Below are 24,254 nucleotides of genomic sequence, written 5' to 3'. Positions count from 1 at the left end.
TCAATGTCACAAATTACTAGAGAAATGCAAATCAAAATTACAATGAGGTATCACCTCACACCAGACAGAATGTCCATCATTTAAAAGTCTACAAAAAATAAATGGTGGAGATGGTGTGGAGAAAAGGGGGCCCTCCTACACCATTGGTGGGAATGTAAATTGGCGCAGCTATTATGGAAAACAGTATGGAGGTTCCCTAAAAAAGCAAAAAAAGAGTTAACATATGATCCAGAAATTCCATTCCTGGTCATATATCCGGAAAAGATGAAAACCCTAATTCAAAAAGATACATGCACCCCAACGTCCACAGCAGCACTACTTACAATAGCGAAGACATAGAAACAATACACACACAGGAATATTACTCAGCCATAACAAAGAACGAAATAATGTCATTTGCAGCAACACACACAGATGGAGCTAGAGACTGGCATACTAAGTGAAGTAAGTCAGACAGAGAAAGACAAGTATCACATATCCCTTATAGGTGGAATCTAAAAAAAATGATAGAAATAAACTTAATTACAAAACAGAAATAGACTTACAGACACAGAAAGCAAACTAATTTGTTACCAAAGGGGAAAGTGACAGGGAGGGATAAATTAGGAATTTGGGATTAACAAATATACTGTATATAAAACAGATAAACATGGTCCTGCTTTGTAGCAAATGGAACTATATTCAATACCTTGCAATAACCTATATTATAAAAGAATCTGAAAATTTTAAGTATATATAACATATATATATAATATCACTTTGCTATACACCTGAAACACTGTAAATCAACTATACTTCAATTTTAAAAAACCAAACACACACACACACACACACACAATTTGAATCCTGGCTCTGCCACTTACTTGGTAAGTGGGGTAAGTTCACAATGCCTTGGTTTTCAAATCTGTCAGATAAGGATGACGAGAGAATTGGGAGGATTAAGTGGCAGATGGTAGGAAAAGAGGCTAAAACGTGTTCAGGATTCTGCAATTGTTAGGAATTATTATTAATACTTGTGTAACTTGTCAGGGCCTGCAACAAGCACTAGAGCAACAGAAATGAGAGACACAGGCCCCCTCTTCAAGGAGAGGAAGAATATAGTCGAGAATGTGGGGAGGGATGAGAAAAAAATGCCAGAAGTCTTGGTGGGGAACTGGAAAGTACAGGTGGGTACAGGGCGGTAGTCTGGAAAGAACCTAGTGGGAGAGGAGCCAGAAATCAAAAGAATACAAAAAAGTGATATTCTCTCCTCGTTCTTGGTAGAAAATATTAGATACATTTCTCTGTTAATGCTTTTCCCCCAAACTCCTACTATTTTTTTTTTTTTTTTGCTTTACTCTTCAAATTTATATAAACAATTTGGGTTTTTTTTAGAAATGATAATTTTGTATATTAAAAAACATAGTTTTATGTTTATACTCTTTAGCATGTGTGAGTTATTTGAAAAATACAACTTTTCATAGCGTTACCCATATTTGAATTTCCATATAGGCTGCAATCCTGATGGAAACAATTTGGTTTTTATTATAAGCAATAAATATAATCACCAAGGATCACAAAAACATTTAACAGAAATTAAAGAGCAAAGTCAGTCCTGAATGTGTTACTCTTTTATATAAGTAGAAACAATACCTAAAAGTTTAGTGCCCTGATCCTTAAGAACAGTGATAGTTCCTATCGAGTGAGTGTTCCCAAGAACCAGGCATGGGCCACAAATGTTTTCACACCCACTTACATCTTCACAGCAAATCTGTGTGGCAGTAGTTCCTAGACCTGGTTTAAGAATGAGGAGGGGGCTTCCCTGGTGGCGCAGTGGTTGAGAGCCCGCCTGCCGATGCGGGGGGGACAGGTTCGTGCCCCGGTCCGCGAGGATCCCACATGCCGCAGAGCGGCTGCGCCCGTGAGCCATGGCCGCTGAGCCTGCGCATCCGGAGCCTGTGCTCCACAACGGGGGAGAGACCGCAAGAGTGAGAGGCCCGCGTACCACAAAAAAAAAAAAAAAAAAAAAAGACACTCAGTCTGCGCTCTTAAATATTCTATCCCTGGCTGCCTCCTGAATGATCTCCTGGAAACTTTACACACTGCACAGTGTCTACAGATTCTCTCCCTCTAATCAACCAATACTTCGCCCTGGAGACAAACACATAAAAAGTGGAAAATAAAGGTTCTGTGTTTACAGTGGTTGGTGATCATTATCTACATGGATACAAAGCTTAGCACTGTTTTATAAACACACTCTGGAGTGTGTACACAGAGCATGCTCAAAAGTAGGGTGGAAACTGATGGAACAGAACCAAAACCTGGTGATGTCAAGGTATATTTAGTCTTTGCTCAGATGTGCTTCCAAACATTTTTGGCAGAGCCAAGAGCCAACCTTTCTTTATTTATAGAGTTCTTTACGTACACAAACATACAGCCTTTTCTTCTTAAGAAACATTAAAGACAATGCAGGGCACGCTTCCAGATCCTTTCATCCGAGAATGTGAAAGGACTTTAGAGACATGCCCATTATTTCTGCTAAATAGTCTCATTTGGCCATTTCAGAAATGGGTACAATCAAAACTTAAAACTTGGGAATCTAAACTCATTTATTTTCTACTGTAATCACTAAGTCATGAATCTAATAGCCAGAGGGAATCTTTAAATACAGGGGATTATATGTACTGAAAAGTCCTTCCCATTTTTCCTGAAAGGGATCTCTTAAAAAAATTTCTTTTTAACTGTGGTAAAATACACATAAAATTTACCACTTCAACCATCTTTGAGTGTACATTTCACTGGTATTAATAAATACATTCACATTGTTGTACAGCCATCACCACCATCCAGCCACAGAGCTCCTTTCACCTTGCAGAAGTGAAACTCGGTACCCATTAAACGACAACTCCCCACTTCTCCATCCTGGCAGCCACCATTCTACTCCTTGTCTCCATGAATTGACTACTCTAGGTACCGTGTTTGTCCTTTGAGACTGGCTTATTTCACTTAGCATAATGTTCTCAAGGTTCATCTGTGCTGTAGCATGTGTCTGAATTTCCTTCTTTTATAAGGCTGAATAATACTGCATTGTACATAGACGTACCACATTTTTTTATCCATTCATCTGCTGATGCACCTTTGGGTGCCTCCACCTTTTTGCAATTGAGAATAATGCTGCTATGAACATGCTTGTACAGAGGGCTCTTCCAGACCCTGTTTCAATTCTTTGGGGCTTATAACCTTATGCAGAATTACTGGATCATATAATAATTAGATTTTTAACTTTTTTGAGGAAACTCCATCTTGTTTTCCACAGTGGCTGCACCATTTTACACTCCTACCAGCAATGCACGAGGACTGTAATTTCTCCACATCCTAGTCAACGCTTGTTATTTTCTTTTTCTTTTTTTTTTTTTTGATAGTAGACATCTTAAGGGGTGTGAAGTGGCATCTCATTGTGGTCTGGAAGGAATATCTTGATTTCAAAGATACTTAGAGTGATTCCAGGTATTTTAGAGGCCAGGGGTAGGTAGCAACTGCTGTACTCAGTCATAAGACACAAGTCCACATTCTCCTTCCTTTGGCTGCCATGTTCTATATGCTTCCTAATAAACAGGCATTACAGAGCTCATTATACCCACATTCCAGGATGAAGATTTGCCTGGATGTTTTTGTGTCGTCTCCTCTTTGTGTTTCTCATCTCAAGAGGGTGTTTTTCTGAGCTTCCCTTGATGGCCAGATAATTGTAGAGAAGTAAAAAAAAAAAAAAAACAACTCAAAATTAAAAAACAAAATCAGCAAGGCTGTCAAAGCAGAGGGCAGGATGGAAGATGAAGGCACAGGGCCCATGTTGCCCTTGGGTATATATACCTGTAGGATAGTAATTGCTCAATAAATAGGCACTGAGTTATGCTGGGTGGGTGAACCATAAAGAACGGCAGAAGCTTCTACTGTGCATATAATCCAATCTCTAAAACAATGCCTGAAAGTCATACACCTTTAAGAAGCAGAACAAAAGAGAACAGAATCAGAGCCCAGGAAGAGAAGGTCAGTTCAGCGCTCCACCATCACAGCAACTGTGTACGGGGCCTGCGGGAAGCACTCCACATGCACTGCCTCGCGCAGTCCTCACGGCGGCTCGAGGAGTTGGTCCTGTCAGCTGCCTCGTAAGAGGGGGAACACTGAGGTGCACAGAGACGGGGCTCCGTGTCCTGTGCTCTTCCTCCTCATTCTGTACTGCCTGCCTGGTTAATCACTTACTAAGGGTTGAATTCTAAAAGGTTCCCCAGAGCATCAATACACCCTGTAATCCTCAAAGCTCCACAGTTTCACAAAGCCTTCCAGGGAGATAATCACCTTTGAAAAGGTAGCTTTATTTCCTACAGCAAAACTCCATCTTTAAGACACTTAAAATTCGTGTTTCTCAATAGGAACCTCTCCAGTGCTAAACTAAGCATTTATCATTTTGTTCTCACTATTATGTGGTTATCAGTGGATAAAATTGTGGCACCTGAGGAAGTGTGAGTCCAGAAATCTGTCTGGGTCGGTTATTAAATCACATGCACACAAAACAAACAAAAGAACAAACAAAACAAACCCTGGTATCTGATGAAAGTATCTGCTGAAAACACCTGCTGCTAAAAATATGCTCTATTGGGGGAAAACGGATCAACACTTTCATGCAATTTGAAAAAACTAATCAACTTAAAAGCAATTAAACTTAGGTGCCTTATAAAAAGAACATGTGAGAATGTTCTGACGCGCATACCTGAGGTACAACTGACACCTTCCTTAAATGGTGAAATCCAATCATGGATGTCAAGATCCCGTCGATGGAAATTTCACCCTCAGGTTCTAACAGTCTGAAAAGGGCAGCGATGAGGGAACTTTTTCCAGCTCCTGTTCTTCCCACAAAGCCAACCTGTAAAGAGATCCATCGGGATTAAGAATTAACAATATGCAACAAACCTAGGAGAAACCCTGGCTGTTGAAGATGAATTTTTAACGTTCTATATAAAGAGTAGTCCTGTAAGTTTCTCAACCATGGCACTGTTGACAAGTGCCAACAAAGATAATTCATTGTTGGGGGGGTCAGGGGCCTGTCCTGTATATTACTGTAGGATGTTTAGCAGTAGCCATGGACTCTACCCACTAGATACCAGAAGCACCTCCCACATTTTGGCAACCAAAAATATCAGATATTGACAAATGTGCCCTGGTTGAGAACCCCTGGTCCCAAAAAGAGTTAAAAATAACAGAATCAATCTACTGGCAGTGAAAAGCTAGCAGTCTCTGGTATGGACATGTATACACGACCAAACGTAAAATGGATAGCTAGTGGGAAGGAGCCGCATAGCACAGGGAGATCAGCTCGGTGCTTTGTGACCACCTAGAGGGGTGGGATAGGGAGGGAGGGAGGGGATATGGGGACATATGTATATGTATAGCTGATGCACTTTGTTATAAAGCAGAAACTGACACACCATTGTAAAGCAATTATCACTTTTAAATTAGCTTTATTCCTACTGTCTAGGCATTCTGACCTTGAGAATTATGTGGGTAATTTTACAGATATGTCAACAAGTCAAGTAAGAAGTGTTCTATGTAAACAAGTACTCATTTTCTCAGGGATCTGTTATTTAAGAGGAATTATTCTTTGGTAGAGAAACTAAATCACTTCCTGACGTTAAATATCTTAATTATACCCTATCTTGAAAGGAAACATCTTAAAATTATAAAATGCAGGTCTCAGTGTCCTAAAAGACAGTAGCCAGCAGACAAAATGCACATCATGAGATCAGCAACAACACAAACAACATTTGCTACTTATACGGGACCTTACATCTGAGCAGTTCAAAAGTAATCTTATAAACAACTTAATACTTACAATTGCTCCTTGGAAAGATACATGCAAGTTTCAGTCTACTTATTAAAGCCAAAGTAGAGAGAAATTAAGTGCATCAAGAATAAGATTAAGGAATCAATATAATGCAAGTAAAATGCTGGTCAGGAATAAAACTATACTGGAAAAGCTGGCTTTTAAATGTGTGCATCCAAACACGTACTATACAGAAACTGGCCTTTTTTTATCAGTAAGTTTGCCCAACTCCGTGGTGGGAGCTTCCCAAGAGATGATTGCATTTCTATTCAGAAATTTGGAATTGATGTGAGGTGTAAGACATGCTTTCAATCATTTGTAAATTTATTCAGCAAATTTTTAAAACTCACGGCTTTAAACAGTGAAGAACTTAGTCTTTCTGAGCATGTCATCAGAACGCTGGGAACTTTTCATGTTTTCTCATTTGAATGCCTCCAAAGTTTCAAATCTTTGTCTGTAAAATCAATCGTAGCATTTCAAAAAAGAATTTATCTCTATAGAGATTAAATGTAAGAAAAGTGAGTTTAGCTAATTTTATTATCTTGTAGGCGTTTTATACCTTATGTTAAACCCTAATATATGTAATATGGATGGGCCATTCTCTGCATATAGGCAGGCCCTAGTGCGTGTGTATATATATATATATATATGACTCATGTGTTCTGTGTATAGGCAGACCTTGAACATATTGTGGATTTGGTTCCAGCTGACCACAATAATGTGAATATCACCAAATAAAGCAAGTCATAAGAACTTTTTTGTTTCTCTGTACATACAAAAGTTATGCTTACATGATACTGTAGCCTACTAAGTGTACAATAGCATTGTATCTGAAAAACAATGTACATACCTTAATTTTCAAATACTTTATTGCTAAAACAACGTGCTAACCATCATCTGAGACTTCACTGGGTTGTAGTAACACTAACGAATGCTGACCACAGATTACCATAACAGATGTAATAATATTGAAAAGATTTGGAATATTGCAAGGATTACCAAAATGTGACACAGAGACAGGGAGTGAACAAAGGCCGTAAGAAAAACGGGGCCAATGGACTTGCTTGATGCAGGGTTTCCACAAATGTTCAATTTGTAAAAAATGCAGGATCCGTGAAGCACAATAAAACCAGGTATGCCTGTATTTCTGGGTGTTCTCATATGTAATCGAACACACATCAGGACACAGGCGAGAACGGTGTCTGTGAGAATGTGCATAGGTTCCCATACTATCAGCTCTACTGAAACGGATCCATCTGTGCAAACTGGAACATTTGTAGACTCTTGGTAAATGGCAGAGATATGCAGGGGCACCGAGGGCTGCTCATAACCACAGGGCTGTGAGCACCTAAGAAAAAGGCAACTCAAAGAAAATCTGCTCTGGCTATTTCTACCGTTCAGTTATCAAAATACACTCTGGAAGTCTTTCCCAGGACACCAATGGGTTTTTCCAATTGCCCGTGGAGAGTGTCACCAGTATCACTAAGTTTACATTCCTAACACCAAAGACACTTGGAGACAGTCTTATTTCAGTGTTTTGTGACGTATCCGTTCTATTTTCTCAAACAGGCCAGGGTTGGCCTCTGACTAACACACCAACTTGTTAGACATTTGCACCTGGATCTCTCTTCATACGTCAAACTCAGCATCAACACCCAATGCCCCACAGAAAACAGCTGCTTCCTCTGACTTTCCCACTTTACTCTCATTACTTCTTCTTTTTTTTTTTTTTTTTTTGCGGTACGTGGGCCTCTCACTGCTGTGGCCTCTCCCGTTGCGGAGCACAGGCTCCGGACGCACAGGCTCAGCGGCCATGGCTCACGGGTCCAGCTGCTCCGCGGCACGTGGGATCCTCCCGGACCGGGACACGAACCTGCGTCCCCTGCATCGGCAGGTGGGCTCCCAACCACTGCGCCACCAGGGAAGCCCTCATTACTTCTTTCTCAGGCTCATGGGTTCACAATGTCCACTTTACTTCCAGCTTTCCCTGAGTCCAGCATGGTGCCAAGCCCTGCAGATTCTACTACTGCAATGTTTCATGACTCAATCCCTCACTGAGTCTCTTTCCTTTGAAACTCTGTCCTTAATCATAATCATTGCAAATGAATTTGAAAAGTAAATTCTAGCTATACCCCAGCACTCTTATTAAAAACCATTCTTAAGATGTTGATGTTTTTACTTTCTAGACTTGTATGTTGATTTGTTCTTGAAGATACAAGCTCATATACTTAAACAGAATGGGATTAACATGAACGTAGTGTTGTAATCTGCTTTCATTCAGTATTTCATAAAAGTATTTATTTTAATGGCTACATAATATTACAGTATGTGTGATCATTTATTTAACAAACCCCCAATTTCCAGAGAGGTAGATGGTCTCCAGTAGTTTGCTATTACAAATAACTCTGTTAAATATCATTGAAGCTAAATCTTTGCAAACAACCTTCATTATTTCCTTAAGAGAAATTCTTAGGTGTGCAATTGATAAGAAACAGGTATGAACATTTTCAGAGGAAGCTGTTAAGTAGCGCCAACCTACCCTCCAGAAATATGATAATATTTTGTTTTCCATTTTTTTGGCCGTGCCGCATGGCTTGGGAGATCTTAGCTAACCATACAGGGACTGAACCCGGGCCCACGGCAGTGAAAGTGCTGGGTCTTAACCACTGGACTGCCAGGGAATTCTGGATACCATTTGCTACTCCCACTCGTAAACCTAGGTGCACATTCGCAAACGTAGGTGTTATAACTTTGTTTTCATTGACATCAGCTGGATTTTCCAAAAAGTGGAATCACGTTCCCTGACGTCTTGCTGGAGGCCCAGCAGCTACTGGCTCCCTGCCTGTTGTATCTGCGCACTCTGGTCCACGTGCACCCACTTCTCAGATTACACTCCCCAAGGTGGCTCTGTGCCCATCTCTCCACCCCGGGAAGTCTCTGCTACAAAACTGTCCCCGCTAACCTCTGCGTCCCCCATCTCCACGAGGCAGCTTCCCTGGGGTTACTAGGTAGTTGTGACGGCTGAACGTGAAAATGTGTGCCATACACCTGGCAGTTCTTTTCCCTGAATGGTCTGCAGGTGCCTAGTTCTTCAGTCACTGAATCGGGGCAATGGTGCCTTTGCTCACGCCGGGCCCACCTTCCGGAATGCCTTCCACATGCATTTCCACCTGCTGAAACCCTAACCACACATCACTTAGTCTGCCTCACCGGCCTAAGTCCTCAGAAATGCTCTCCCTGACCCCTCCTGTGGACTCCTCTCAACCCTAATAGACGCGATACCATCTTTTTCTAAAGTTCCATAAAAATGATGACCTCCTTCTATCTTACAAAGCTAATATGGCCTTTTTCTTATTTTTTCAACTGGACTGTATGTGTTGACAGCAGGATCTGTATTGGATTTGCCTTTGTACTATTTGTATTACCTGTGGCGTCCCGAGACAAAGAGGCATTATGTAGGGAGTGGAGATTTTTTAACTCAAGCTGGAGAAATTTAAGGAAAATTGATTACCATATTATTTAGGTATACGATAAGCTGGACAGAGAAAAGACATGGCAGATGGGTCCTACCGCCATAAATACAATTGCAAATGGCCAACCTCACATTTTCATGGGGCAGACAGACAACTGATACAGTATAAGTGGTTATGGTCATTTTACACACTATGAAAATGACAACAATCTTTGTCCAGGCATTCACTCTATGGCAGTCTCCATGCTGGGTGCTTTAAGTGTCTTATCTTGTTTAAGTTGTTCAACAACCCTAGAGGTTAGGTCCTATCACTTCCATTTTGCAAAAGAAAAGATTGACACTTAGTAAGATTAATTAGTGTGCCTGAAACAACAGAGCCCATAAGTCACAGGACGGGAGTCAAATACACGCACATCAGCCTATTTTCCATTCTGCTGATGGCCTCCTTATCACCTGGATGGCCTGGCAGCTTATTATGCCCCTCTGTGTAGCTAGAAGAGAAAGTGGGGAGAAGTGTAGCTGCAGTTAAAAGAACAGGCCTACCATATAGATCCTATGCCAGGCAGTTAAAGCATGACATGGACACAGGTACCTGCGCTCAGGTGGGCTGGCCGTCAGCAGGAAGAACTGGCACCCACAGCTGGGCTGGGAGAGAAACCTGCAGCTAAATGGGCACATGGTGCCTGGGAAACAGGCCACACAGACCTAGCGCCCTGCTTCGGGCAGCAAGAGTAATTTTGGTTCCCGTCAGGTGGTGAAAGAGCTGCACATACACCGCTACACTGGGCTGTCTCTGACTCCGAGCCCAGGCAGGGCCGAGCCTGTGGTGAAATACCTATAGTGCCCACAGGAGGCTGGTGTGGGGAAAGCCAGACAGCAGGATGAAAACCGCCTGTGATGAAGACAGACTCCACTGAAAAGATGCAAATAAATGCACTGGAATCACACAGAACTAGATTGTAATGTAAAGGCATGATTTGCAGAATATAAAAGTAAGTAAATTTGTAGGGTAAGTGGCACAGAACTTTCTGGAGCCGCATGCAAAGACACAAGAGGGGTTAGGTGATTCATGAGCTCAATTGCAAACTGTCAAAGGACATTTCTTGGAAATCACAGGTTATCGGTCATCAAAAATTACCTATGAGGGACTTCCCTGGTAGCGCAGTGGTTAAGAATCCACCTGCCAATGCAGGGGACACGGGTTCGAGCCCTGATCGGGGAAGATCCCACATGCCGCGGAGCAACTAAGCCCATGTGCCACAGCTACTGAGCCTGTGCTCTAGAGCCCGCGAGCCACAACTACTGAGCCCGCGAGCCACAACTACTGAAGCCCACACACCTAAAGCCCGTGCTCCGCAACAAGAGAAGCCACCGCAATGAGAAGCCCACGCACCGCAACGAAGAGTAGCCCCCGCTCACCACAACTAGAGAAAACCTGCGTGCAGCAATGAAGACCCAACACAGCCAAAAATAAAAATAAATAAATAAAATAATTTTTTTTTTAATTGCCTATGGGAGAGAAATGACTTTACTGGGAGGTCTTGTTTAAATGTGATTCTGAGTCAAGAAGTCTGGGTGGGCCTGAGATTCTGCATTTCGAAGAATCTCCAGGGCCTACCAACCACCATGAGGGAGCTCACCACACAGGGAAAGAAATGCTGGGATCCCCATTCCATGGTCGGTTTCCAAGAAAGATTCACCTACAATGTCACTGATCTGATCTGCATCCAAGAGGAACAAAGAGTCCCCCTGACACACTGACAAGGAACCCAACAGCAGATGCAGTGCTAAATCTTAAGCTGGATTTTAAAGAGGCAAATGGCTTAAACAAACCTTTTCTCTTGAGTTAATGACTGCTGTCAGGTCCTTCAATACGAGAGGCCCATCCAAGCTGTACCTTAAAGTTAATATTTTGAAAGAAAATCTTTCCTTCATGGGGCCAGGCTGGTGGTGGACGATGAAAGAAGTATTTCCAGGATGCTTCTTTCTCAAGATCTGTATGTTCAATCACTCTTTCTACTGAAAGCATCTGAAACACATATGACATCACATGAGTTAGGAAGGGAAGGTCTTGTTCATGGATATTCAGAGATTGTAAATGAAGCATTCTGCTTTTATATCTTTACATCTGCGTTTCTATGGTTAAGAATATCTCAGGGGCTTCCCTGGTGGCGCAGTGGTTGAGAGTCCGCCTGCCAAGGCAGGGGACAGGGGTTCGTGCCCCGGTCCGGGAGGATCCCACATGCCACAGAGCGGCTGGGCCCGTGAGCCATGGCCGCTGAGCCTGCGCGTCCGGAACCTGTGCTCCGCAACGGGAGAGGCCACAACAGTGAGAGGCCCGCGTCCCGCAAAAAAAAAAAAAAGAATATCTCAGGTCTTAGCAAACACAAAGGACAGAAGTAGGAGTTTGATGAAGCCTTTGATGATTTGCAAACTTGTTTATGGCCTTGTAACACTGTCCTTTACAGCTACTTCCTTCAACTTTATATTAAAATTAAAGAATTAGAGAAATGAATGCAAAGATTTTATTGATCCACTTTTCACACCTGAACAAAAAGCAAAAGAATTTTGTTAAAGAAAAGAATACTTATGGACGCCAATCGGGAAGGTGTTGCTACAGAAGGGCCATCTGTTATAGAGGAGCAGAAGTGGGTGGTCATCAAAGCTCATGTTAATAATCACTTTCTACTCTATTAGAAGAAAGAAACTGAAAAATTTTGTTTGTATTGTTTCTCTCCTTTTAGGAGAAGATGCTAATATTCAAAAGAGAGTATAATTTACATATTGACTAAGGCCTTTAAAACAACTTTTTTTTTTTTTTTTTTTTTTTTTTTTTGCGGTACACAGGCCTCTCTCACTGCTGTGGCCTCTCCCGTTGCGGAGCACAGGCTCCGGACGTGCAGGCTCAGCGGCCATGGCTCACGGGCCCAGCCGCTCCACAGCATGTGGGATCCTCCCGGACCGGGGCTCGAACCCGTGTTCCCTGCATCGGCAGGTGGGCTCTCACCACTGCGCCACCAGGGAAGCCCTTAAACAACTTTAACTTGACACCTTTGATAGCTCATTCTGAGAGGGGGCTTTCCTACCAGAAAAAAGGGACACCAGCAAATTCAGGTGTTCAACACATACAAGATCAAATGCTAAAACGGGAGACAGAGGAACCTATTAATTAAATAAACAAACCTCAAGACACTGAATTCTTCTTTTACCAAAAATGAGGAATTACCCATTAAGAAACAAAAATAAACAAACCCCTAAGAAATTAGCTCATATTCTCTCCAGGATTTCAGAACCACCCTCTTACAGAGACATTTATTATATTTGAAAACAGCTTGTGATGAATATAAAACCTGCTGATATGGCATACATAAGACTGAGAAAAAGATATATATTTTTTATTTTACATTAAACAGATGGAATAGGATATAAAAAATCTCTTAACTATGACGTAAAAATAACAGTTTTACTATTTTACATAAGAATTGTTTTTATGCCATTTAATGGCAAGGAGACTTGAAAAAGCTAAGAACGGTAAGGTAAGATAAACATCACCATATTCTCAACTCTGACGCTTTGCCAGACGTACCACTGGATCATCCCCATAAGCGTGAGGGCGAGAGACAGCGCCAGGCCCACCTGCCCGGCATCCAAAGCTAAGTGAGGAAGAAGAAGGGGAATAAAGTCAGTCTCATTCTCAACCCCCTGCTCAGCTCCTTCTGTCACTTTACCAAGAAGACCCCTTTACATATTTAAATCACTTCATGCAATGATAGTATTACTCATAGTTTTACTACCTGTTGATTGAGACCATAATACAGTGGGAAAAAAAACCCACTATAAATTTAGAAAGACTGTTAGATGCGTTTATTAATCCCAACAGGATTGACATACATTTTACAGTTTATATAGGTGAGGAATAGTGTCATTATTCAGACTTGCTTCATTACAGTTTCAAGAATCGTTATGTAATCTCACTTACTACGTCCAATGTAGCTGCAGGTGAAACCACGAAAAACAAGGCAATGGGTTTTAAGAACCAGCGCTTTTGAATCTAAAATACTACTCTCATTGTTTCTTATTCGATGTTGTTACTATGGAATAGTTAGGGATGGTGAGTTCATGGCATGCAGGCCAATACCTGCTCATCTGGTACCCACACAGCAGCGAGGATACTGTTCTTTGCTACAGGGAATCTTTCTCACCTCAATACCCACAGCCAAGAGATCTGCGTAGCCCTAAAGCGCTAAGCTGAACAAAAAGCTTAATGGTAAACTTGGTTCTCTCCTCCCAACTATAGGACACTACCTGGAATGTTCAGAAGGTCAGCTTGCTACAGTTGCGAAGACCTCCACCCATTCAAAGAAAGAAAAAAAAAAGATAAAAGGTCTCATCAAGACACACATGCCTTCACATGGGCCACAATGTGGAATCACACGCTATAAATTCTATAATACAATTTATTAGAACCAAACAGTGTGTATTAGACGAGATGGCAAGAGTCTAATTTAATAACTGTAAACAAAGCTATAAACTGTAGGCATACCGCAAAGCTTCCCATCTGTACTTACTTTCTGCCAGAATCAGGGACACAAAGGCAACAACAGTGACAAAGATGGCACAGATGAAATCCAGACGCACAGCGAGCCATCGGGGCCGTAGTCGAAAGCAGTAACCAAGCCTCTGGATTTGTGAACCGTAATAAGCATAACAAATAAGTAGAAAAACCATGTTAGCTGCTGCTAACGAGGGACAGCATTTTGCTCAGTTGAGCTACAGAAGATTTTACACAAGGTAGGACAGCAAAGCTCCACACCCAAGGAGCCTGAAGACTCCAGAAAGTTGGGTTTTGACAGAAGACAACATATGGTACACATAGGAATCAGTCCAGGGGCTTTGTGGGAAGCATACGCTGAAAAATTCAACCCACAGGTTATAGACAGAAATACGATCATAATAAAGAACATGGAAAAATGGTCTCGTTGGGACATTTCTTGCAGTGCTGGCCAGGCCTCAAACTGAGGCTCATCCTCTCACATGTCAACTGTTCCCTTTTCTCCAGCAGCAGAGAGCGCAGCTCACACTCTGTTTCCAGCACCTTCTGCACTTACTGCAGGGCCCTGCACAGCGTTTATTCTTACGAGCCAGTATCTAAACGACCATCAGCTAACAGGATCTGCATGTGGCTTTCAAGATGCCACTTTACCTTCAAAAAGTGGATTTTATAGACTTAGAGGAAATTCTGAAATTTCTACCTGGAAAAAACTTCACTGATACGAAGAATAATACACATCAAGTGGGCGGCAAATCAGGAAATTAGTTTCCTCGATCACATCTGCCGCCCTTCATGCTGTGAAAAGAGAGTCGGCAAACTACAGCCTGGGGACCAAGAACGGCCCACCACCTGTTCTAAAAATAAAGTTTTATTGGAACACAGCCACGGCCATTTGCTGATGTACTATCTTTGTGCTAAAACAGGAAAGTTGAAAAGTTACAACAGAGACAGTACGGCAAACAAAGCCTAAAATATTACTCTCCGGCTCTTTGCAAAAAAAAGGTTTGCTGACTCCTGCCCTAAAGGGACCGAAAGCCACAGGTCACAGTGCTGCAAGGACAACATAAGCCAGTGAGGGGAGAAAAGCAGGGGTGTGACAGGGGAAGAGGGGAGCACAGAGGGGATGCTGAGAGGAAGGGGTGGAGAGGAGGACGTGCAGAGGCACAGAGAGAGGTGTGGGCCAGCAAGGCCACCTGACAAGGACTCAAGCCTCGGAAGGCAGCACCTCCCATCCTTTGAAACCACTTCCAGAAACTTACAGACCTGAAGGCAAGTCCTGGTGTGCGTCGAACAGTTCCTGACAACTTCTGTTCAGCATTGTTTGCCCGGGTGGTCCAGAGTCCCCGGAAGGAAGATGCTGAGTGGGAAAACACCAGCTCCGAGCTGGGGAAGCAGAGACAGACAAACGACAGAGAAAGTCAGGGAGGCTGGATGCAAGGAAACCCACTGCCTCTCGTGCTCTGTGCTTGCACATCCTGCCAAAGGGCTTCCTGGAGGGCTGCCTGGAGGAAGAGGCATGACGCCCCTCTTCTGCAGAGGGTCCTCCACCTGAAACCTCCAACTCCTGCTCACACCAAGCTTCACTTCAATGACCTGGGCATGAAGGTCCTCTCGGAACCTATCTTTGACCAAATTCAAGTCACAGCTAGATTTAGATAAAGAAATTCTTTACTAGCTCATTCATCAAGGTCCTCCTCAAACATGTTTCCCTCCAAATTCTTCCCTGATATCCCTCCAGCTGGAAACTGTTCACTAGTTTTTTTAAAAACTTAATGAAGTGTAGTTGATTTGCAATAATGTGTTAGTTTCAGGTATATAGGATCGTGATTCCGTTTTTTTCTGATTATGTTCCATCATAGGTTACTACAAGTTCCTGCATAGACTTCCCTGTGCTACACAGTAAATCCTTGTTGCTTACCTACTTTACGTATAGTAGTGTGCATCTGTTAATCCCATACTCCTCATTTGTTCCTCTCTCCCTCCCTGCCGGCTTTGGTAACCATAAGTTTGTTTTCTATGTCTCTGAGTCTGTTTGTTTTGTATATATAGTCATTTGCATTATTTTTTAGATTCCACATCTCAGTGATATCATACAGTGTTTATACTGCCCTTCTCTGACTTACTTTACCAAGAATAATATTCTCTAGGTCCAACCATTTTGCTGCAAATGGCAATACTTCATTCTTGTTCGTGGCTGAGTAACTGCTGTCCACTAATTTTTGAGTCAGCAGCACTTTTAAATTTAGTTCTCTGTGAGAGCCCTCACCACACTGACTTTTGATGAGCTATCTACGTGTTGTCTCCACCTCAGATGAGTCACTTAAGGGCTGGGATAAAATCGGCATATGCCCCAAACTGGAACAGTGCCGGGCACAGGACAGGGGTGAGATAGGAAGGTGAACGGACAGTCTGCTGTCTCCCTGCACCCTGGGACTTTCCCTGAACCTGCATCAAGAGTCTCTTTGCAGGTCACGGAGCCTGGGTATCGCACTGCCCTTCTGACCATAGGACCCGGGCAGCCGAGGCGTCTCTGAATAGTCTTGACTCCACTCCGTGAACCTGATGGACGTTCTTGTACCTGGCCTGCTGGATACTTGAGGCTTCTGGAGGCCACTCTGCATGTGACACTCACATCACTCTCTTAGAATCTGACCGTGGCCTTAATGTCCATTCTCTTTTGAGTGACTTCATGTGGGTTGGGGCCTGGTGTCGCGTGACTGGCCATTCGTTTCCTGGCATCTTCTCTAAGAGCACACTGAAAAAGCGCCAGGGTCTGGCCCCTGCACATCAGGGAACAGGTGGGCTTCGGGCTGCTGGGCAGGGAGGACCCCTTATGATTTTCATTCCCCACCGTGAACTAGGCTATAACCTGCTATTGTCAGGGACAGATGGTGTGAGTCTGTGACCTTGGATATGGCTTCATCATTCAGGCACTGCCAAATGAAAAAAGTTGGCTAGAGAAAGGCAACCAAACTTCATCCTGGTTTTATGTACTGCTCCCTGACTGACCACTGCTATGCTCGCTTTTGCAAAAATATGCAAAAAGAAACCCCATTATAATCAGCTGAAGGTCTGTCCTTAAGATAACAAAAGTTGGGGCTTCCCTGGTGGCGCAGTGGTTGAGAGTCCGCCTGCCGATGCAGGGGACACGGGTTCGTGCCCCGGTCCGGGAAGATCCCACGTGCCGCGGAGCGGCTGGGCCCGTGAGCCATGGCCACTGAGCCTGCGCGTCCGGAGCCTGTGCTCCGCAACAGGAGAGGCCACGACAGTGAGAGGCCCGCGTACCGCAAAAAAAAAAAAAAAAAAGATAACAAAAGTTAACCTAAGCTTCCAGAAGCAGCTAGGCAGTAGGATCTGAAAATAAACCTCAGGACTTTAGTAGTTCTTCAGAGCACAAAAATGAAGCAGGTTTATGCCGTCTGGCCACAGCAATCAGGCGTCCTTCTTTTTGCTAGTGGCTCTAGCAGTGGCCTTAAGACATACTATCATTTACTGTATAGAGAAAACAGCAGTGTTATTATTTATGACACGGACACACTATCTAGAGAGAAAACATAAACAGCTCTAATGAACTGACCACCACATTTAGTTATCTGGGGGAGGGAATCTCCAGATTGAATTTATGGTCTAACGCTGTCACAGCCTACTAGGGTGCCGAAAACACAAATACTCCACAGGAGCTGTGCCCAGGTTTTCAAAACCCCCATAACAAACACTGAAAACTTCCTGTACTGATTCTTTAAAAAAGCCTCAGGAGGTGCCCTCCTCTCCACTTTCATATGGATGGGAGGTGGTCCTTGTCCCAGGCAAAAATCTCTGTCAAGCGTTCCTTCTGGAACAGCTCCTCTTTGAATGCACCAGATCTGCTTTGCAGCAAGACTACTGAATGACCCCATTTCATGAGTGGCCTCAAATCATAAAACATCTGAAGCCTTGCGTACACGGAAGACTGGCTGGAGCTCATCACTCCCTCTTCTGCTTCCCCAGGTCCTACCATCCTACCGAGTCACACGGGCTTCTAGAAGAGCGCACACGGGCTTCTAGAAGAGCGCACACGGGCTTCTAGAAGAGCGCACACGTCTGGACTCTCCTGCTCCACAGTCCATTCAAACGCCTCACAAAACCAGACCTCACGGGGCTTTAGCTGGTTCTCTTGATGACTGAAAATTTTTTCTACAGCTTTTATGAAACTGATGCCCACTATCCTATAGAAGATTTTGAAAACATCATTAACAAACTTGACCTAATTAAGAAATATACAATACTGCAGTAAACAACTACATAATACTGCAGTAAATAACTACATAATACATTCTTTTCAGTTACATGTGTGCTATACTAAAGCAAGAATCAACAAACTTCAAGGGACAGATATTGTACACAACATATTCTAACCTACATAGATTTAACTAGAAATCGGTGACAAAAAGGTAACTAGAAAATTAATAAACGTTTGGAAGCTCACTGATACACTTGAAAATATCACCTAGTTCAAAAATTACAATAAAATTAGAAAGCACCACCACCAACTCCAGGAAATGCAAAATGAATTCACAAATAAATCAACTGTATTTCTATAAACTAGCAACAAGCAGTTGAAAACGGTATTAAAAACAATCCAATAATGTAATGAAAAAAACCATCAAATATTCAGGAATAAGTTAAACCAAAGAAGTGTAAGATGTCTATACTAAAAATTACAAAACATTCCTAAAATTAAAGAAAACCTAAATAAGCGGAGAGATACCATATGCATAATTGCAGATTCAACATTGTTAAGACTCAGACTCCTCAAATCACTCTATAGATAAAAGAAAATATTAATAAAAATTCCAGCAGGAAAAAAACAACTTGAAAAGGCTTCTAAAATTTACACAGAAAAGTAAAGAATCTAGAATGATCAAAACAAGCTTGACAAAGAAGTACAAAATTAGAAGACTTAAACTACTGGATTTCAAGTCTTACTAAAATGTATAATAACCAAGACTGCAGTATTGGTATAAGGATAGATAAACAGGTTGGTGGAACAAAGTAAAGTATACAGACGCAGAAGTCCTCAAATACAGTCAAATGATTTTTAACCAAGGTGCCAATTCAGTGCATAAAAGTGTTTTTAACAAATGTGGCTATAGAATAACTGGAAAAAAATAAACCTCAACCATGTACTACTCTTCTATACACAAAAAATAATGCACGATGCATCAATTTCTAAACAGGTAGAATAGGAAAGTATCAATATCTTCACGCTCCTAAGGATAAAAAGATTTCTTAGGATACAAAAACATGAACTACAAAAGAAACAAAAGGGTACATGTTAGACTTCATCAGAATTGAAACTTGATCTCCATTAAGGATGTAAAAAGGCAAGCCACAGACTGGAAGAAAACTATTCACAAAGGAATAGTATTAAATATATATTAAAATAAATATCTCCAATGACAATTTGAGGGAGGGTGTGGGGAAAGGGTCAACACACCACAGAAATCTCAAAATGACAAAGTCATTGTTCAGTGAAAGAGGCTTTCACTGGAATGCTTTCTACACACTTTCCCTGACATCTCTACACAATGAAATGCAAGGGTCAGTGGTACTGAGACAAGCAAAGGCAGTTCCACTCTTTGCTTCTATAAAAGCAAGTGACCCAAGCTATTAGGCCCTGGTCTCAGGCTTGCTTTGTTCTCAATATCCAGATGCAGCAGCTTGTTCTTTTGTGCTCCCCCCTCTGGAAAGAAATGACTGAGAACACCTCCTTCACATTTTCTTTTTCTTGGGCATTTTCACTTCATAAAGCTGCAGTCAATGTGTTTTGTGTGTGGTGAGGAGGGAATGACACGTTCCCTGGTGGTCCCCCATTGCCAGCATTAGTGGCTCAAGTAGCCTCAGGATGAGCCCTTTGTGTCCATGAACGGATATGAAAAGTCAGTTGTTTAAGCTCGGTCAAGCTGCTGATTTTTTTTTTTTTTCCCCTGAATGAGGGGTGTGTGGGGAAAAAAGGTTTTGCAATTCAATTTTCCTCAATAAATTACAGCATTTCGCTGAGGGCAGCTGCGTACATGTTCACATGCTCAGAGCAGCCCCAGACTCTTTTAAACAAAATTTAAATGCCTAAACCTGACTTCCACATCTTACCTTCATCTTCACTTATTTTCCTAATAGGAAGACTTCTTGGAAGTGATGATTTTAATGACAAAAATTGTAGATAATTAAGATTCCTTACTCAATGTTATCTGGGACTTTGGCAAATCGTATGAAAACTACATTAATTTGAAAAATTTCGTGCTCAGTGGTCTATCTTGAAAATAATTGATTTTTATTCTGTGAGTCTACACGGGAAAGTGTCCATTAAAATCTTCAGGGATTACAAACCTAGAATCTCTGTAATACAAACTCACAAGGTGATATTTATGAGCCTGGAAACTGTCTGTGCCAATAATTTTAATGCAACATAATGCCATTATCAGACTATTTCTCCTACTTAAAAATACATGTGGTATTTATTTTTTTTAATTTTATTTATTTATTTATTTGGCCGCACAGGGTCTTAGTTGCGGCACACAGGATGGTCGATCTTCGTTGCGGCATGTGGGATCTTTCAGTTGTGGCATGCAAACTCTCAGTTGAGGCATGTGGGATCTAGTTCCCTAACCAGAGATCGAACCCAGGCCCCCTGCACTGGGAGGATGGAGTCCTAGCCACTGGGCCACCAGGGAGGTCCCTACATGTGGTATTTAAAAAATAACTACCCAGGGCTTCCCTGGTGGCGCAGTGGTTGAGAGTCCGCCTGCCGATGCAGGAGACACGGGTTCGTGCCCTGGTCCGGGAAGATCCCACGTACCGCGGAGCGGCTGGGCCCGTGAGCCGTGGCCGCTGGGCCTGCGCGTCCGGAGCCTGTGCTCCGCAACGGGAGAGGCCACAACAGTGAGAGGCCCGCATACCGCAAAAAAAAATAAAAAATAAAAAAATTAAAAAAATTAAAAAATAACTACCCATTATTTAGTGCTCAACATGCACTTAGATGTTATGCAAAGCATTTTATTAAAACGACTTCATTTTGTTTTCCCAACAACCCTTACGGAATTTGGTATTATTTTCTTTATTTTACAGAGAAGGAGACTGTGGCTTTGTGGGGCAGAGACAGAGAAGGACAGCTAGAAGGACAGCCTGGAAAGGGAGACGGCGGGGCTCCCGCTCCAGCACGCTTTAAACCTTTTGACGTCGCAAATGATTATCATGTGGAATCGCAGTACATAACTTTTTTCTTTTAATGCGCCACCAGGGAAGCCCACTTTTTTCTTTTAATGCTGCCTTCCTTCTTCCTTTGGAATTGCAAACAGCTCCACTCTGGCCAGCAGCTAGAATGTGACTGGACAGTCAACATATCTGGTAGCTGCAAGAGTCAGCGTACACGATGGTGGACAAACTCGTGACCGCCCCTCTGTCGGGATGTGCTCTCCGGGGGGCACTGCCTGTGGGGATGGACTGTCCTGCAGGATGGACACTACTCAGAATCCAGGGTTTTCATCAGCCATACCTGGCATCACTGTTACAAAATATTAAATGAATTACCCGATACCTCACTTACAGGAATGACAAGGAATTAGATGAGGAAAAGTATATGGAATAAACACTTTAGAAGTAGTAAAAATAAAAATGAACATGATCAAGTATCTTCCAAGGTTTATCAAATATACCAAGGATAAGCAGAATCATCAAAAATGAGTTCGAACACATTTGGCACTAACTATGTCCTTTAAAACAGAACTGAGGGCTTCCCTGGTGGCGCAGGGGTTGAGAGTCCGCCCGCCGATGCAGGGGACGCGGGTTCGTGCCCCGGTCCGGGAAGATCCCACGTGCCGCGGAGCAGCTGGGCCCGTGAGCCATGGCCGCTGCGCCTGCGCGTCCAGAGCCTGTGCTCCGCAACGGGAGAGGCCACAGCGGTGAGAGGCCCGCGTACCGCAAAAAAAAAAAAAAAAAAAAACAACTGAACAGCACCTCCGAGCCCCTTCCCGGTCCCTCTCAGATGACGACAGAGAGAAAAGACTGGTCCCCACTGGGAACTCGGCTTCCAGCGGTCCCTCCCGCCCCACCATCCACAGAGGCCTTTTCCTCTCATCGGGGATCAAAGGTCGCTTTCTAGAAGCCACGCCCACCTCCTGGACCAGGCTCTCTTACGACCTCCAGCCCCACAGCCAGTTTGCCTTCCAGGGCTTCCACGGGGCGCTGCCACAGTTAGGATATTCCAAAGGCGGCAAGGGGTGGACCTCTGTGTGTCTCCCTCCCCTTGGGGGCCTGGAGGGGAGGATTCCTGCCCGACTCACCCCTGTACTTCAGGGCCTCAGCGCTAATCGCTGTTTGTTGAGGGGAAGGAGGGACAGAGGAAAAATATTACCCACCACACACCCCCCAGCCCCAAAACTAAACACCCAACCAGCAGCTCCTCCGCAGACCCTACATTCCGGATGGGCTTCTCTCCTGTTGCAGCCAGACTCCTTCCAGGAGCAGCCTGCCTTCCCTTCAGCTTCCTCCACGCCTCCTGCATTTGCAGCCCTTTGCAATCTGGCCCCTCCCATCTGAAACCTGCTCCTGTGGTCACCAGACGCCCTGATTCCAAATCAACCGACAACTTTCCACAGACGTACCTCCTCCTTTGCGTTGAGCAGGCCTGTCCTTCCTCGGTCCCCCAACCTATTTCGTCCTCTCTTGCTTGCTGTTCATCGTGTGCCTCCTCTGCTTCCCTCCTCTCTCTGCTTCCTCTCTGAATATGGAGGCTTCCGTAAGTTTCTGATCTTGGTCCCCTAAAAATGCTTCACTCTCTCTGGGCAATCTTATCCACTGTCACAGATTCAGCTTTTACCTGCTCAGGGAAGAATATGCAGGCACACGCTCACCCCGGGTCTCTCTCTCAAACACCAGGCTCTTACTTCCGATGTCCTGCGGGACGCCTCCACCTGGAGGTCCCAAACTTCAACCTAACTGAACTAAAAGTGGCAGAGCTGGAACTGGAAATCAGTGACACCAGAATTTTCTCTCCTCACACGACTGCATAGGTTTTATCTGAAATCAGGTAGCATCTGTCCCTGTCCCTCTATACGTCCTACAAAACCATGTGACGGATTCTGATCACGATGGATGGTTAACTAACCATGGGCTCGGCACACAGGGGACCGGCCAGCTCTGGAAACCTAACCTTGGCCTTGCCTGTGGTGGCAAAGAAACAGAACCTTTCACAAAATCTCAATGTAACTAATAATCACTGTCAAAACGTGACACTGTTATAGTGAAAGACTGCTTCTGGGGATAAATCACATGGCTTAACCCAGCAGGACGTATTTGTAAAATAAGTTTGCAGCAGAGAAAAACAAAATCAGACATATCCCATCAAACATCTCTGCAGTAAAAGTACTCTGAGTCTCAGCTTAGTTCACGTTGGTAAACAGTGGAAGCCTTTGCCCATAGGCTATACTGTTTGCAGTGAGATATTCATTGCTGCATGTCTCTGTGCAGCTTCTGATAAATACATTTCATTTCCATAATTAATAAATTAATGAAGAAAGTCCCCACAGCCTGAATCGCTTTAAAGTAGACAAAATTCAGTAACAGAAAAAACATACCACATGAGCAACAATACTGAATGAGAGGATGAGAGATAAGATGAATCAACATTATTCTTTAGAACCTCAAGTTCACAGACAAAACAAAGGCTGGATACAGATATTCCTGTGGGTAATTTGTCTTTTTTTAAAAGGACACCTTAAGTCAGAGCAATCAACATATGAAAAGAAAAGCTGTCTATAAAAACAAAAAAAGACATTTTCTAAGATGACTTTGATCCCATATCTTTTTTTTTTTTCTTTGCAGTACGCGGGCCTCTCACTGTTGTGGCCTCTCCCATTGTGGAGCACAGGCTCCGGACGCGCAGGCTCAGCGGCCACGGCTCACGGGCCCAGCCGCTCTATGGCATGTGGGATCTTCCTGGACCGGGGCATGAACCCATGTCCCCTGCATTGGCAGGCAGACCCTCAACCACTGCGCCACCAGGGAAGCCCTAGTATGTGTCTTTTTGAGCCCCCTTCTTCACCACAAAGTGGTGTTAGGCACCAGCAAAAAAGACCCCATACTAGGCCACACCTGACCTTGAGGGTAAGTAAGAACAGATGTGTTTCGTGAACTCTTTGATATTGTGAACTTGTTTTTATGCACCCACAGCTAGCTTCACTAACGGTTCTAGAACCTAATTCTTTTGACTAGAATCAGGCGTTGCAGAGATTCAGCATCCAGGAGTCCTGGGTCAAGGCCAGGCTCTGAGTCCAGTGGAATGTGGAGGGGGAGGGAGGGCAATAAAAGATCCATTGTCCTGGTGAGAAATGGGAGGT

At 43.3% G+C, this 24,254-nt stretch overlaps 1 pseudogene; it reads right to left on the bottom strand.

Annotated features, from left to right (window-relative positions):
- LOC131743241 (ATP-binding cassette subfamily C member 4-like) overlaps positions 1–16,620 on the bottom strand; it is a 30,992-nt pseudogene extending 14,372 nt beyond the window's left edge.
- Positions 16,621–24,254: the final 7,634 nt, after the last annotated feature.

Source organism: Kogia breviceps, chromosome 16 (genome assembly GCF_026419965.1).
Source record: "Kogia breviceps isolate mKogBre1 chromosome 16, mKogBre1 haplotype 1, whole genome shotgun sequence".
NCBI classification, from domain to species: Eukaryota; Metazoa; Chordata; class Mammalia; order Artiodactyla; family Physeteridae; genus Kogia; species Kogia breviceps.
This window is presented reverse-complemented; position numbering and strand designations above follow the sequence as displayed.